Here is an 11,041-nt window from a genome sequence, read left to right as displayed (position 1 = left end):
CTCAGCCTGGTTCTTGGCTATGGATTTTTGCATCTGTTTCCATCAGTTACATTAGATGAAAGTTCTAGCCCATTATCTATAGTGAGACACCTTGCACAGCCTAAATGCAGGGGCAGGGCCTTGGACCTGCCTCAACTGAATGTACCAGGCTTTGCTGACTCCCCATGGGAGGCCTTACCTTTTCAGAGGAGGGTCTGGGGGTGGGCTGGGAGTGGGGAAGGCTTATGGGGAGTGAGAGGAGGGATGAGAGGGGAATCTGTGGTTGGTATGTAAAATGAATTAAAAAATTCCTATTTAAAAAACCTTTTCCGGAAATTTGCCAGCAAATTTCCTAATTTTATTTTTCTTCATGGCTGAATAAAATTCCCTTGTGTGTATGTATTACATTTCATTATCTATTCATCATTTGATGGATGTCTAGGCTGGTTCCATTTCCTGGTTGTTGTGAAAAGAATATCAATAAGCATGGATATGCAGGTATGTCTATGGTAGGCTGGAGAGTCCTTTGGGCATATGCCCAGGGATGATCATATCTGGCTTAGATGATACTTTTACTTTGAGCTTTTTAAAAAGCTTCCATGTTAATTGCCATATCAGCTGCTGCACTAGGTTACATGCCCACAGGTTACAGGTTCCTTCCATTCCATTTTGTGGAACAGTTAGAGAACTGTTGGTATTTGGTCTTCTTTAACAGTTTGATAGAACTCAGCAGTAAATCTCTCTGTTCCTAGACTGTCATTTGTGGGGACACTTTGAACTACCACTCCAGCTTCCTTGCTTGTTATAGGCAGTTATTTACTTCCAAGGCTCAGAGTCCATCATTCTATGCATTCCTACCATGCAGGGTTGCCAACAACAGCCAGCTCTGATGTTATTCCGCCATCTCTGTATGTTTCTTTCCAACATGTTTTATTGATTAATAACAAACTTTGACTAATCATCAAACTATACTGCATAAAGGGCTTCTGTAAAAAAATTTTTAAAAAGTGTTCTTTCCCTGATAATAAATAAATCCAGCTTTGTACAATTAGGAAACCCAAGACAGAGACAAATAACAAAATAAGAAGAAAATGGATCCTGGGTCCAAAATCCAACAACTAAACCAAAGAACAAAGTAAAAATATGGAATGCTTCATAAATTTGCATGTCATCCTTTGTTCAGGGCCATGTTAATCTTCTCTGTTAGTGTATGTGCTGCTGAAGTGAGCACCTCTGTATGTTATCTGGCAATTTTCCCTTATAGATTTTAGTATTGATTTTTCCTTTGTATTTTTGACATCTCAGCTATGATACATTGGGAAGAGATGCTTCCCTTATTTTGATTTATTTTTCCAGATTTGGGGATGTCTTGGCTATAATTACAGTGAAAAGGTATGTATAATCCATTACCTTTTGTCTCAGCTGTGTCTTGCAGCCCATGAATTCTTGGGTTTGGTCCCTTGAGTGCACCCAGACTTCTTGGCACTTTTCCTGGTGCTCATCGACTTTTCTTTATGTGTGTAGCTGTGTGTGTGATTCTCTTGATTGTTGCCCCTGTCCCTGATATTCTTTCTTCTGCTCAGTCTTTGTGATGATGTTGATGATATCTGTTGTATTTTTTATTGGATCTTTTGTAACAGGTCTTTCTTTGGACTGCCAGCTCCCAATTAATAACATGTAGATTTATTATTAATTATGAAAGCTTGGCCTTAGCGTAGGCTTGTCCCCAACCAGCTCTTAAAACTTAAATTAACCCATTTATATTAATCTACATTCTGCCACGTGGCTCGTTACCTCTCCTCCATACTGTACATCCAACTTCCTCTGCTTCTCACTGGTAAATCCCTCAATCCAGATTCTTCCCCTAGTTCCTCTCTCTCCCTGGAAGTCCCACCTATTCTTTCCTGCCTAGCTATTGGCCATTCAGCTCTTTCTTAAACCTATCAGAAGGTGCACTAGGCAGGTGAGGTAAAACAAGGACCTCTTCATACAATGCAATCAAATATCCCATAATGGTTTTTTGTTTGTTTGTTTGTTTGTTTGTTTGTTTGTTTGTTTTGGGTTTTTTGGGGGGAGTTGGTTTTTTGGGTTTTGGGGGGGTTTTTTGGGTTTTTTGGTGTTTCTATTTCCTTGCTGAATTTTTCCTCTGTACTTTTACATTTTTCCTGCAGAGTACTGAATCTTTCATTCACTTTGGTAACTTTCAGGTCTATATCTTTAATTGATTTGGAAAGATTCTCTTCCATGTTTTGGATTATTTGAATCCTCTAGCTGATCTTTAATCCTTTTTTCAATTTTTATTTATTTATTTAGAGTGTGTGTGTGTGTGTGTGTGTGTGTGTGTGTGTGTGTATGCACCATTGCATGCATGCGTAAGCCAGAAGACAACTTGAGGGAGTCAATTCTCTCTTTCCACCGTGTGAGTTAGAGAGTTTGAACCTACATCCTCAGGCTTGCCACAAGTGCCTGAACCCACTGAATCATCCTAGCCACTGATCTTGAACCTTTAAAAACTAGTACTCTGAAGTCTTTTGCTGGCACTTTGGTTATTGTATCATCTTTTTTTTCTGGCACGATGAAGCTATCAGTTTGTGGAGCTGTCATAGTGGACTGTTGCCTCTTGTGTTTTATCTTCTTGCTACGTTTCATACAAAAGTTGGGGTGTATGTGTCCTTAGCTTGTAGATTCTCTCCTTTTCCCACAGTTTTTGTTTGTTTGCTTTGTTTTATGTGAGTCCTCCAAGTGAGTTTTCTTTGAAAAACTATGATGGACTGACAAATGTCTCAGTGTTAGCTGTGGGAAAGATACTGTACTTCTGACTTGTGTTTGTAGGTTTGAGGGCGAATTCACTAGGGTCCTGTGGGTCCACAGGATTCTGTCTGGGGTGACAGTTCTATTGTTCAGTATCACGTACTCTGAGGCTCCAGAGAATGCAGTTTATAGCCAGCCCCGACTCAGCAGGAGTCCTTTTGAAATGACACCAGCTCCAGCTTCAGTGGCCTTCTGAGTAGCCTGCTCCCATTTGTCCACTCTCAGACTTCCAGTCTTGTTCTTCACTTGCTCACTGTTAATTGCACTACTGCTCTGAGCTTGAGTGGCCCCGCTGGCTCACCCCCAGAAGACAGGAGACAGGAGTGCCCATATGGCTGTCACTTGACAGAAGTTTTGCAAACAAAACTCTCTTTGCCAACACAGTCCCTTGGTTTCTGTCCTGCCATTCATGACCTTCTGAGCATCTCTCTATAGGATGTTCTCACTGCCTTTGCTGAAGCCATTACCTCCACTATAGATGAACTACTTGTCATTTTCCAACAGTCTGTCTCAATCAAATCTCAACTCAGAAATCACCTCTGTGATGTCAACTTTTCCTGGAGAAATGAATAAACATCTACTAACTCCAGATAGGGCACTAATAACAGACCAAAGGAATCATTCCACATAAATTCATCTTGCTGGAGCAATGCACTTAGCTCAGTTATGGCAAAGGCAGCAAAGACAGCTTATAAGTGGCTATACCACCAAAGAAAATGTCTCTCACAGCATCAATTAACTGCCTATAAATTCTGAAGGAGGAGCAGGACCTCAGGAGCCCCTTCCTGCCTCCATGGCCAAACAGTAATGGGCCCAATTGAGTGTAGGTGGTGTGTGAGTAAATGTAGCTGCTGAGAGTTCAAAAGGGCAACAGCCATGTTGTAGATGGGACTTTTCTTTCCCAACCACCAGTACCAAGGAACCAACACAGAGGCTTAATATTAATTATAAATGCTCAGCCAATAGCTCGGGCTTGTTACTAACTCTTACATTTTAAATTAATACATATTTCTTATCTATGCTGTGTCACATGCCTTGGTACCTTATCTCACAGCATGCCCATCTTGCTTCTCTCTGCATCTGCTGGCAACTCACCTGACTCCACCCTCCTTTCCAGTTCTTAGTTTGGATGTCCCACCTATACTTCCTGCCTGACTACTAGCCAATCAGCTTTTATTAACAATGAGAGCAACACATTTTCACAGTGTACAAAGATTGTCACACAGCACCATGTCTCGCCCAGAGAACAACATTCTATGGCAATAAAGGAGACTCCTTACCCAGGAAACACTCATCTCTCCATATCTACCTCAACATGTTTATACCAGGTCTGATCTGGGTGGTGCTGGTATTGTTAGTCTCCTTTCTTGATGTTCATGTTCCTTGTCTTTCCTTAATTGTGAATGTTTTCATGATAGCACCTGTTCTGTCTTTTGGATATACTTCTTTCTACACCCCTTGTTATGGAAATCTGCTCTTTAGAAAACCAAGCAATACTCAGAGAGTCAGGTAACTCCAGTTTTCTTGTTTGGTTTTGGTTCTGATTTTCTTGAGACAGGGTCATACTATATAGCTCTGGCTGTCCTGGGACTCCCTATGTAGACTGGGCTGGCTTCAGACTCACAGTTTTATTTGTGTCTCACTAGCAGACATGGGAGTCAGCCAGACTCAGGAGAGTCTGATCCTAGCCTGAAGTTTCTTACAGTGTTTATAGTTTGAGCAACAGTGTTGAACTTTCCATCCATGTGACCACCCAAGGGTGTCTCTGTGTCCCATGAACACCAAAGGGAGGTTTCTATTTCAGATTAAACACATTTATAGACAGAGATACTGCCAGTGGCCATTAGGACATTCTTCCTTTAGTAAACAGAGTCTCATTGTTTAATCAGATGGCTCTATCAACCATTCTTGAAGATAGTTCTGCAAGCATTTGTCTTCTCAAGATAGGAGAAAGGGCTCAACAGGAACATGTAGGAGTATAAGAAGCATGACTCAGTATAAAAACTACACCCCATCTGTCTCTATTTACTCCTGTAGCTCTCAAGCAGAAACTATTGAACTATCATAGTGCAAGGCAGTAGCTAGACTGCATTAGGTGCATATAAAACCAGTAAATGTTCAGCACATACTCTTTGTCCCTCCTTCCCTCTCACAGCATCAGTTCCCTATATTCTCTACAGTAAGAACACAATAGATATGGCAATGCTCAAGGCAGGTTTTTGTTCTCCCATTTCTTTTTTATGTATTTATTTTTTATCTATCTATTTATTTTACATCCCAGCTGCAGCCTCTCGCCCCATCCTCCCCACTTCCAGTCCCTCTTTCCCAAACCCTCTCCCACTTCCCAATCCCCTACTCTTCCATCTTCATCCAGGACAGGGCAGGTCTCCCGTGAGTATCAACAAAACATGGCACATCAAATTGCAGTAAGACTAAGCACCTCCCATGTATTAAGGCTGGGCAAGGTGACCCACTATGAGATGTAGGATCCCAAAAGCCAATAAAAGAGTCAGAGACAGCCCCAGTTCCCAGTGTTAGGAGTCCTGTAAGAGGACCAACCTACACAACTGTAACATATATACAGAATGCCTAGGTTAGGCTCATGCAGGATCCCTGATTGTTGGTTCAGTTTCTACCAGCCCAGGTTAGTTGATTATGTGAGCCTTCCTGGGTTACCCTTGACCCATCTGGCTCCTACACTCCTTTCCCCTCCTTCTTCACAGGATTCCTGAACTCTGCCTAATGTTTGGCTGTGTTCTTCCCATTTCTTTAGGAAATCTAAAATACAGCCCTCTGAGTCTCTATCTTTTCCATCATACATTTTACAAACACAAATTTTATTTAAGGCCACAAAGCATACTTTGATGAAACAGTCCAAATGCTGATCTCCTTCCTATATGTCCTTCTGTGAAAGCATAGCAAATAATTTTGTCAGAGAACCAGGCATGTATATTCTATGTTTCCGGTTTTGTTCATTCTGCTTTTCCATTGTGACAGTAGACTCTCCAAGGGAAAGATGCTGCTTGGTAAAAATAACTGCCCTTGATAAGTCTTCTTTGTATTTTAACATTGTACAGAGAAGAGAATCAAACACTACCCTGCTTCGGGTTCTCAAATGATAATACTAAAAGAGCTCAGAAAGAACTAAACAAATCGGAGTAGCAATCCAATATTTCTCCAGTGTGATGGAAAGCCACTGGAGAGCTTTCAGCAGGGCCAGGGCTTGCTTAAGAGCCACTCAAGCTGTAAGTAGGGAATACACAGTAGGAGTAAAGAAGGATCATGGGGACGAGCTCTGAAGTGATCCACACAAGGATGACTCAGACCATATCAGTCTTTGCCAAGAGAGTGTTGAGAAATACCCACCCTAAAGACGAGAAGCGGTGCTTACTCTTACCATAATTTGATATACCATGCTTTGTTGATGCCTATAGGAGGCCTGCCCCTTCCTTAACAGAAACAGAGGAGGAGGGATTGGGGGGTAAGGGAGGGGGGAGTGAAAGGAAAAGAGGGGAAGGGAAACTGCAATAGGGATGTAAAAATAAATTAATTAATTTAATTTTTTTAACTACAAACATGGATAATTACAAAGGGGTAGTTAAATGCACCTTCTTTTATGAGTCAGCCTTAGAGAAAGATCTTAAGAGTAGAGTTGAACACAGAAACCTCAGCATTTCTGTACTACTTGTGTTTGAGAAACCTGGACAATGCCCATTGAAGCTAAAAGAGCAGGTAAGCTTGTCTTCCCATGCTCCAAAGTTTGTCTTATGTCCCTATAATGACTGGAACTCAAGGGAGCCCCCAACATATTGGGTAAGTGGCTGGCCATATGTCAAGGTTTCTCCATGAACAATACCAAGATGACAAGAGAACTGAGAATCTATCAGAGATTCTCAACTCACATTTATTACCTGTCACTCTGAAACTATAGGAGTCAACTATCGTTAAGGAAATGTTCCTTTGTGTCCATGAAGCATCCTTCCATTGTCTATGTTAACTAACAAAAATTTTCTGTATCCAAAAAGCTAATCACTTAATAGCCTTTTATTGTGTATTTTAACAATCCAAAATTTGATTTAATGTACACAGAGAAACTATTTTACAAAGGTAAGAGGATAGGAAATCATATTTACTGATTCTCAATTATTTTGACTGATTCTCAAACTGATTCTCTGCAATTATTTAGTATTTTATACTTGTGGAATAATCTTTTTTGGCACTGTGATTGGTTTAATAAGAAGCTGAATGTCCAATAGCTAGGCAGGATTTCCAGGCACAGAGGACAGTTGGAAAAAGGACGGTGAGGTCATTAGCCAGACAGAGAGGAAACAGGATGGGGAATACAGAGTAAAGGTAACTGAGCCACATAAAAGAATGTAGATTAAAAAATATGGGTTAACAAGCATAAGCTAAGGTGGAGCTTTCATAATTAATAGAAGTTTCATTATTAGGGAGCTGACAGTCCCAATGAAAAAGCCAAATATATACTTATTGTTTTATTTAGTTATTCCATTGAATCCACAAGGTAGCTGAGTCTACCTCATTTCCTAGAAAACAAACTAAATCCCAAAAAAGATAGGGACCTAGTGCCAATGAGCGGCAGGACCAAGATTTGATTATAAAGCTTATATTTTATGGAAGCCAACTAAATAATCCAGCTTTGATTTCTCTCAAAGAACAGGGGACAGTTGAGGCTTTAAAAAGTGAGCAATGGTACCTTAAAGTAAATTAGCTTTTTACAAAATATTTTAAATATGTATACATATAGGTGGGGGTCAGGAGCTTGCTATGTAACCCAGGTTGGCCATGAACTCGTGATCCTCCTATACTGGGATTATAGGTATGTATCACACCTGATTAGTTCCCTATATCTTTACCAGGTTCTACTACCATCAGACCATACACAATGGGTTTACCTAAGGTATCAGTCAATTCCTTATGCATTTATACATAGATTCAAAAATACTTTAAAATAAAGTAAAAACAACATTTGTGAAAGAGATGGAGGAAATAAGAACATGGGCGGAGGATGGAGAAGAGGAGGAAAGTTCAGTGTAAAATGTTTAAAATTTTTAAATATAGCAGGAAATGTTCATTCTCACATCATGAGAAAACAAGGTGATGGGAATTTCCAAGCATCAGCTCTATAAACTGTATTATTATATGTCTGTGTACTCTGATCTCCCTGACTGGAATATTTTTCATCTCTTCTGATACATTAATAAACATTCTACAAATCTTAGTCCTGATCTCCTCTGAAGCTGTTCCTGCAAACCTCGCCTTGCCGTCTAGTTTAACATCACCACACAGAATCACTTGTTGATCCTACCAGGCAAGAATAAGAACACTACAATTTTTGAGCTAAATTTGAAGCAAGCTTTATTAAATACTGGCCAAGACAATAGACACTGGTCAGATCCATATCCCAGATTCCCAGAGAATGACTGCAAATTACATTAGTCTGGTGTTTATAAAAGCAAACCCCACAAGGCTTATGTACTTTCTGCCTTCATCCAATGGGGCACAAGCACACATCCTGACATAGTTTCTGCCTATGTAACCTCCTGCCTACGTGTGACAAAGCACATCCTGTGCAGTTAGGGCAACCAATCTTGTTTAGTGTAACGAAAACACATAGCTTGTTATCTTACTTAAACAACAGCCCCAGCATTCCAGGAAGCTATCTGTCCTTGGGTGAGTGAGGGTTACAGATATATCTGTCCTTCAGCAAGTGGGGCTTACAGGATAGAGGCATTTTTGTTTTATAGATCTCTTAATTTAAACTTAAAACGTAACTTTAGCCCTCATATACTGCTCCCTCCACATTTCTCCATCTTCCTCCACTTTCCACTGACCTTTTACTTGACCCTCCGAGGCATCTACTGTGAACATCTGAGTATACAATTTCTCTCCTCTACTGAATCATAAGCTCCAAGACAGCCCCATGTCTTACTAATCCTTAAAGCATGGGTATAAACGTCTTGGTACAATATGCAGAGTAACCCTGGAGCAAGAAGAAAACCATTATCTCTATATTGGATGGACAGGTGGTGAACTACACAGAGAATGATCTGGAGCCACATTTCCTAGGTTCAAGAGTTAGCTCTGCCTTTACTGGTTGTAACTTTGGACTTCTCCATTCTTTTCTTTCCACCTGTAAAATGAGATGTTAATGGTACCTACCTCTTAGTATAAGATTGTGAGAATTTAATGAGGTAGCATTTCTAAAAACCAAGAATTTAAAAATTGAAGTACTGGGGCTGGAGAGATGGCTCAGAGGTTAAGAGCACTGCTTGCTCTTCCAAAGGTCCTGAGTTCAATTCCCAGCAACCACATGGTGGCTTACAACCATCTGTAATGAGATCTGGAGCCCTCTTCTGGTCATACATGCTGTATACATAATAAAGAAATAAATCTTTGAAAAAAATTGAAGCACTTAGAAGTGGCACTCAAGTGTTCATTTTAAGATATGTGTTGACAAGATAAACATTATTTAACCACATATCAAAGCCATGCAAGGGAAGAAAATGGACCTCATAGTCAGCTCCATCTCCCCCAATTGTTTTCACCAGGTGTTTGTGTGGTTAGTGCAAATGGACCATTGATACTGTTTCCACTGCAAGCAGGGATTTGGTGACTGGAACTTACTTTCGAGGTCACTCAGTGGGAGTTCCTCATGGAATGGATGAGGAGACAAAGGTGAGGTAGCTTTATGAGGGAACTGGGCTTATGAATAATGGTATTTCTGTCATCAACCTTATGCTCTCTCCACATTGGCAGGTAACACCAGAAAAACTGAGTGTTCTTAAAATTATTTGGGAGGAAAAAAAAAGTGAGACAAAGTGACTTAGCAGCTGCTCTTATGCAAAGCAGATCTCATTATTTCCTGAACAAAGTCGAATTCTACTCCTCCTAGTGAACTACTGTGCCCTTCTTGGATAAAATTATCGTGAGTTTCAGAAAATGCTTCTAATTGCTTAATGAGTGACAGGAAGAATTACAGGAAGTTAAACTGCCTTCGTGTCATCTGGGGAGAATTTCTCCAATTTTATTCTTTCTGTGGGAGAGTAGAGATGATTGTTAGTTGCTACAATAAGATCAGGGGTATTACTGAGTAGAATGTAAGATCTGCTTGCTTTCTTCTTAGATTCCAAATGGCATTGTAAGAGATGCTTTACTTCTGAGGAGGATGCTGAAGGCCATACTTTCTTCCTCTGGAGACCAAGGTCACCATTCTCTGTGCTCAGGGGCACTTCAGTAGGACATTTTGGCACTGCAGTGGAACAATACACACCTTAGATTATTTAACGAAAGCATGTAGAAAATGCCAGAAAATATTCTACTACTTAAGCCTGTCTAGGGTCTGGTTAGTACCCACAAAATAATTAGGCCATCATACTTTAAACATAAAATATGAATCAGTGAGATGGCTTAGTAGGTAAAGGCACTTGCTGCCAAGCCTGACAACCTGAGTTCAATCTCTAGAATCCACATGGTGAAAGGAGAGGTAACTCTGGAAGTTGTCTTATGACCTCCACATGTGTGCCATGGCATATGCATGTGCATACACACAAACACACACACATTACTTAATCAAGTAAACTTTATAGAGCTATTGGTTCGATTGAGTTCCATGAATGCTTCATGCTCCTGAAGAATTGAGGGTGGCAGACAGACAGTGGAACCAATTGTGGTCAGTTACATCCATCCCATTTTTGAAAAATATTCTATTAAGCTTTTAAAATTGTGTGTGTGTGTGTGTGTGTGTGTGTGTGTGTGTGTGTGTGTATTTGTCACATGTGACAGCCAGAGAACAGTTTGCAGGAATCAATTCTCTCCTTCCATCCTGCGGGTCCCAGGTATGGAAGTCAGGTCACCAGGCTTGGTGGCAAAGACCGTTCCCTGATCTCCTTCACTACATCACTTTGTTTCCTTGCAGTCTTGCTAGAGCTTCTGGGTTCTGTCTTTAAGCTTCCTTCCAATGCTTGGGAGCTTGAGACCTAAGACAGAATGGTAAGTTAGCATGCTCTCTCAGACTTCTTGGTAATCTCCAAATCCTTTCTGGACCCTTAACTGCTCAGCTGCACCTCATGAGGAGCTTTCACCTGACAGATACATTGTGCTACCAGATAGCTACAGAGGACCAGTGACTCTGGGTCCCTATCCTTTGGGGCTCACTGATTCTGCATCATATAGGCCACTCTCTCCTCTGAGTTCATATCCAAGGGCTGAGGACAAACACTAGACCCTG

At 40.7% G+C, this 11,041-nt stretch overlaps 1 pseudogene; it reads right to left on the bottom strand.

Annotated features, from left to right (window-relative positions):
* Positions 1 to 1,116: 1,116 nt before the first annotated feature.
* Positions 1,117 to 1,210, bottom strand: LOC118578972 (annotated as a pseudogene).
* Positions 1,211 to 11,041: the final 9,831 nt, after the last annotated feature.

Source organism: Onychomys torridus, chromosome 2 (assembly GCF_903995425.1).
Source record: "Onychomys torridus chromosome 2, mOncTor1.1, whole genome shotgun sequence".
NCBI lineage: Eukaryota > Metazoa > Chordata > Mammalia > Rodentia > Cricetidae > Onychomys > Onychomys torridus.
The sequence above is the reverse complement of the archived record's forward strand: the minus strand, read 5'-3'. Positions and strand labels throughout refer to the sequence as shown.